Consider the following 6,789-nt stretch of genomic DNA (forward strand, 5'->3'; position numbering starts at 1 on the left):
TTTTTTGGTGGTTAATTGGACATGAGTCTCATGGACTTTCTTGCCTGGGCTAGCTTCAAATTCTAGTCCTCAAATCTCAGCCGCTTGAGTAGTTAGGATTATATAGGCATGTACCACTGGTGCCCAGCTTTATTTTATTTTTTAGAGCATTATTAGGTCTTGGGGAGGACCTAATTCGCCTGGAGTTCTCATCAATTTTAGACAGATGTCATGAAGAGTCAAGCAGAACCAAGGGAACAGGCCGAATGAGGACTTATGCCGGAGCACAAAGGAGGATGGGGTCTGGGTTTGGCTCTCTAAAGAGAATTCCAGCAAACGTTACAGTTCAGCTGCTGTCTCTGCAGGTGCGCCACTGCCTGTTGCATCCCATCCGGGAATTTCGCACTTATCTTGCATGATATTTTCATGGTGATCTGCTCAAGTGCGTTTGATCTGTGCTCTGTTTGCAAGATGGTAGAGGGTTCACTGTTGTCACCCCAGGAAGACCACACAGCTGGCTAGGCCTTGCTTCTGCACACACAGAGCCACACACATAGGAAAGTCCCTTTATGAGCCAGGTGCTAGTGGCTGACCCCTGTAATCTGAACTACTCATGAGGCTGAGATCTAAGGACTGCAGTTTGATACCGGCCCAGACAGGAAAGTCCATGAGACTCTTACCTTCAATTAGCTACCAAGGATCTGGAAGTAGAGGTATGGCTCCAGTGGTAGAGTGTTACCTTGAGCAAAAAAACAAAGAAAGCCCAAACTAAAAAGCAGTATCCAGACCTTGAGTTCAAGTCAGCACAGAAACACAAAAAAGTTCCTTTGAAAGAAGCAGGTTATGTAAATAGGGTTGTCTTTGGAAGTATATCATGTTAAAAATAAAACGCAAAGCCTGATGGGGAAATGGCTTTCTTATTCTGTCACAGTACGGAAGCAAGAAGGGACCAGGAGAACAAGGCCCAAGATCGCCATAAGCCAGAAACAACAGTCATTGTTAACGAATAACTTGATTAGGAATGTGCGTGCCTTTCTCACTGGTTTCCTGCTTCCTCACTGAGCTGTAACCTAGAAAAACACCCCCATTTGACCTTGCCCAAAGGTACTCTCTGGGAACGGAACAGTTGGGAAAAAACATTTTTCTGGAAACTTTTGATAAAGCAAGTCATTTGATCACAGATGTGTTTCCAAAGTGGAGGAAATTATCTCAAAAAAGGTACCTGTAACTGGGAGAAAGCAAGGAAAGGTGTGACATTGTCCAAAGTGAAATGCATTCTTTACCTGACTTATGTAACTATAATACTAATAATAAAACAATAATAAGTTAAAAAAAAGAAAGGACGTTTGTCTTGAAAGGAGAAGCTAATGGAACCTCCCTTTGTTTAAAGGGATCCTTAAGGAGACAAGACCTTTTTGTCCGAGTGACCTATTTTTAGCAAACCTGATATCTCTGGGCCCAGTTGATAATGTAAAAACAGTGCAGCAGCAAGAATAATTAAAATATACCAAGTGATGGAAGGGGTGACATTGATCGAGATGAATTGTACTCATAAATCATGTTGAATTGAAACCCATTTGTATAAGTACTTAAAGATGATTAAAAATAAAATGAAATATACTAGGTGTATTGAACAAAGACGATTGAGGTTTTGAGCCAGCTTGGGGAGAAAAGTCCATGAGATTCTACTTCCTACTAACTAACAAAAAGCCAGAGTCTTGGATGAAAAAGCCAAATGAGAGCAGAAGGCCCTGAGTTCAAGCCTCCGTATGGACACAAAAGAAAAAGAGAGAACACAAGGGATTCCTTCCCACTCTATTCTCACCTGGCTTCACCCCCAGCAATGCTATTAGAACTAGAAGATCGCAACAGTCCTGGGAGTCGAAATCTGTCCGGACTCTGAGGGAACACAGCTAATAGAGTTTATATGTAATGCTGGCTAGAAGGCACAGAGGAAAGTTATAAGATGGAATTTATAGACATTTAAAGGCTTCAATCAGGGAAGAAGCAGTAAAAGCAGAAGTTGGGAGATGAAGGGAAAATAGTCACTACTTTAGACAAATTATACAGTTCCTCTGTCCTATTTGCCCACTTCTACGGGCTTGCTTTGTGTATTACACACCTGGTGAGGGATGGGAGAAAAGTCCTACACCATGGGGTAAGAGGTGGCTTCTACTTCCAGTTTTCTGGTGGTTAATTGGAGAAAAGAATCTCACACACTTGCCTACCCAGGCTGGCTTTGAACCGTGATCCTGAGTCTCCTGAGTAGCTAGTTTTACAGGTGTGAGCCAGAGAGCATCTAAAAATGTTTCGGTGGTTTTCTTTTTATGTGCCAGTACTGGGGCTTGAACTCAGGGCCTAGGTGCTGGTCCCTTACCTTTTTTTGTTCAAGGCTGACCCTCTACCCCTTGAACTACACCTCTAACTTTTTGGCAGTTAATTAGAGATAAGAGCCTCATGGATGTGTCTGCTCCAGCTGTTTGTGATCCTCAGGTCTGTCTCCCCGAGTAGCTAGAATTACACTCCTGTAATTTTAGTTTAGTTTAGTTTTTTTTTTCAGGACCTGGGCACTGTCTCTGAGCTTCTTTTGCTCAAGTCTAGCACTCTACCACTTGAGCCACAGTACAACTTTTGGCTTTTTCTGTGTATGTCGTACTGAGGAATTGAACCCAGGGCTTCATGCATGCTAGGCAAGCATTCTACCACTAAGCCACCTTCCCAGCCCCACTCCTGTAATTTTAAAAGCAAAATGTAATTTAAAACATCTTAAAATGTAATATAAAACTAAAATTAAAATTTAAGAATTTAATTTTATTTAGTTTATTAAATTATTACTTAACTTTATTTATTTGAATTTAATTTTAATTTTTAATTTAAATTTTAAGCTGCAATTTTAAAAGCAAAAATGAGAAATGCCATGTCTATGCTCTAAAAACTCAAGTCAGTCTGAGATTGAGAAGATTTGGGTCTATTAACCTTTGACCACCAACAGTGGGGGTGAAGTAAGTCCTTATTGAACACATGCACGTGTAGATGTCTGGAATCTCCACATTATCCCTGAAGGAAATGTCAATATAAATCATCCTTCAATTGACCACATGTCCCTGATAGCTAGTCTGCTGTCCTAGCAAATTTATTAACGGGCATTACCTTTTACTTTTGTTAGTGCGATGGTATGGATGGTGAGTTATCACTCAACCAGTTACAGCTTTAAGTTGGTCATGATCATGAATGCTGATATTTTATATTAAACAATGTATTTGTAACATAATTATAATTTCTTTGTTTTATTCTTTTTTTTTTTCTCGTTGTGGGGCTTGAATTCAGGACCTGGATGCTGTCCCTGAGCTTGTTTTTTCTCAAGGCTAGCGATCTACCACTTGAGCCACTGGTGGTAAATTGGAGAGTCTCACGGACTTTCCTGCCCGGGCTGGCTTTGAACCAAATCTCAGCCTCTTGAGTAGCTCAGATTGCAGCACCTGTCTCTCATTTCTAATCTAGAAGAAAGTAGGAAGATTAACATAAAGTATTATTTATTTTATGATTTATTTTTAAGTACCTTACCAATCACACAATACCGTACCAATGCTTTTTGTTTGTGCCAATCTGAGGGTTGAACTCAGAACCTCACACTTTCCCTTCGCTTTTCACTCAAGGCTGGCATTCTACCACTTGAGCCACATTCTGGCTTTTTGCTGGCCAATTAAAGAGAAGGGGCTCTCAAATTGGTTTGCCTGGGCTGGCTTTTACCTGGGATCCTAAGATCTCAGCCTTGTGAGTAGCTAGGATTACAGACGTTAGCCACCAGTACCTGGTACAATTTGTTGATTTGACTATCAAGTACAAATTAAAGATTATTACTCAGAATAGATTTTAATTTTTAAAATTAAATTAAAAAATTTTAATTTTTAAAAACTTTCAGTGTTTATAAACTCCATTTAAGAGATTCATATATATATATATTTAATATTAATTCTGAAAGAACTATGAACAAGGATTTTCCATGCCCAACTTGAGTATACGGTAAGTGCTCTGCCTGAGACTATTTTTATTTGCTTATCAAAAGCAAGAAGAAAATACTGTGTAATTAGCGTTTTTTTCTGATGCCTTCCATGACTGCTGAGTTCTAGTGACCTAAGATAATATAACATCATAGTAAAGAAGAATGTTCAAAGGATGTTCATTTGTGGTCCTAATTTACCTGAATTATGTCGGCAAGCATCACATGTCAGTGGGGTTGACATACAGGCAGACAGGACTTTACTATGAACTTCAGAACACCCTAGATTTGGGAGACTTTGAGAAGTAATTTTTCGGGGCTGGGAAGGTGGCTCAGTGGTAGAGTGCTTGCCTTGCATGCCTGAGGCCCTGGGTTACATTCCTCAGCTCCACATAAGCAAAAAGAAAAAAGCCGGAAGTGGCACGGTGGCAAAATTATGAGTATGATGCACTTTGTAGATGCATTAAACTCCATCATAGGTGCAAAAGAAAAATAAGCACACAGTGCAGAACAAGTTGACCTAATTCTGCATCATCTAGCCTAGGAGAGCTGCTTTGAGCCATCTGGCTGCCTTCTGTTTGGAGAGACAACAAAGCAGAGCTGAGCAGAAAGACAATTTCCTTCTAACCAGAGTTGTTTTCAGTTTACAAGCTGCTGCACACACAGACTACTAAGTTTACCTCAAAGGAAATTTCTGATTCAAAATGTGCTTTGGCATCCCTGAGTGGACTTTTTTATTCATGTTCTACAGTGACATAGTTTGGAGCTGTCTTAGTAAGGACATAGGCAGAGTAGGTAGGATGAACATGGAATAGGTAGAATGAACATATTGTACGGCCATAAAGATAATGCAGGTCGCACCTTAAGAGTTAAAACGAAATCCCGGAAGAGTGGTGACATATTATAATGTTGGCGGATCATCTTAATTCCTTTTCTGTCTGATTTTCACAAAATTCATGGTATGACTGTTACTTGGTTCTTTGCTTTTCAATTGTCTTTTTTGGGGTGGGCATGTGGAAGATGATCTATGATCAAGATACATAGACTGTGTATAATGTTTTGTGGTGAATATACAGATGTGCCCTATTTCTAGAAGCAGACTTACAGAAGTCTAGAATACTTAGAAACATGGCTATAAACTGGAAGTTACTGAACTCTGGAAATCGGTTCCAGGAAGCCCCGTAGTAATTGATTATCTGATGAAGGGTTGAGGACCTATCTCAACAAACATCTACCTGGCTAGGATTTTGGGGTGGGTATTTCCTGGACCTCATCTATTTGCCCGTAGGGCCCAGTCTCTGAGTCAGTTGGGGAAATGCAGAGGAAACTGGGGCGGGGGTGGGGTGCAGGGCTCAGCCAAGGAACTTTCCTCAGGGTCCTGGGTATCTCACATCCAAAATGTGGGGTCAATGGCTATCTTCTCCACTTCGTTGTGTCTGGCCTGTTTTCTCCTGGGTCAGGGCAAGTCAGGAGAGCAGTGTACCTGTGGCAGCTTAACAGGTAAGGGGGCCTTGAATGCCTAGAAAACTAGCAGGTATCCCTTCAGATCGTTCAACCTTGGGCAGAATTGGTATCAAAGCTGATCAGATTAGGATCTTTTATTGCTTAGCACCATGTCCATTATTGGTGCTGAGTGCTCCAAATTAAGACAATATCATCAGTCTCTAAAGAAGAGAGTGTTTCTGGGATCCTAAATAGTTAGTGAAAATGGAATTTATGGAAGGAAACACTGAAATCCGTGGTGGTATAGATGTGAAGATAAACGTCCACAGGAGACACTTGCAGACGTGAAAGGCGGCAGGGTGACTTACCATTGGCTCCCATGTGCCATCTGAGTTCAGAAATCAGCTCGGTCGGTCATGGATGCCTGATCTCCAGAACAGCACAGAGCTGTGCTGCTGAGAGGGGAGGGGCGTTTCATTTGTCCTTTATAAATGCCACGGGCTGATGATTAAAATGAGCTGGAATGTCAGGAAGTCTTCCATATATAAAAAGCCTGAAGGTGCCAGAACAAAAGATAGTAAAAATATTGCTTTAGAAATGGACACCTGCTTTTCTTCCAGGAAGACCGTATGCCTGGTTCTGTGCCTCCTTCAGTAGCAGGTGTGGTCATCTTAACCCTGGCCTGGAGGGGAATGAAGTAGAAAGAAAGCTCACCATCTTCCACACAAGATCATATTCTCAGAGACAATACTTCCGGTTCTTTTGCTGCTCAGTCATCCTAGAGTTTTAAAGTCTTTATAGTTGTCCTGAATCCATTGTTTATCGCCTTTCTCAGACAGAATCTATGTTTAAACTTCATGTGTAAAAGTGGAAGATTCTAGTTTGCTGGAGCCCAGCCATGTCTGTCTTCTTTCCTTCCCTGGCTAACTCGCTGGACGCGGTATTTCCACCTCTTCTTTATGAGGCCACAAGTTACTGTAGAGGTGGGATTCTCAGCAGATTTCACCGTATTCCCTCAGAAGGAGAACTGGATTAGTTGTTCATTTCTTCCAAACGAGCAGCAGTTTCATCTGACCTTCATAAACCACTCTTGTTACCCTTTGCTCTTTGAAATGGTGAGTCTTGCTGACATTGAAAGGCCAAAGATGAGGAATCATGAGGTAGCTCAAAATCCTCAAAGTGTCATATCTTCTTTTTCTCTTTCCCTCCTCCTTCTTTCTTTCCTTCTGTCCTTCCTTTTCTTCTTTCCTTCCTTCCTTCCTCTTTCTCTCCCTCCCTCCCTCCCTCCCTTTCTTTCTCTTTCTTTCTTTCTTTCTTTCTTTCTTTCTTTCTTTCTTTCTTTCTTTCTTTCTCTTTCCCTCCCTCCC

Source organism: Dipodomys ordii, unplaced genomic scaffold (assembly GCF_000151885.1).
Source record: "Dipodomys ordii isolate 6190 unplaced genomic scaffold, Dord_2.0 Scaffold27, whole genome shotgun sequence".
In the NCBI taxonomy this organism is placed as follows: domain Eukaryota; kingdom Metazoa; phylum Chordata; class Mammalia; order Rodentia; family Heteromyidae; genus Dipodomys; species Dipodomys ordii.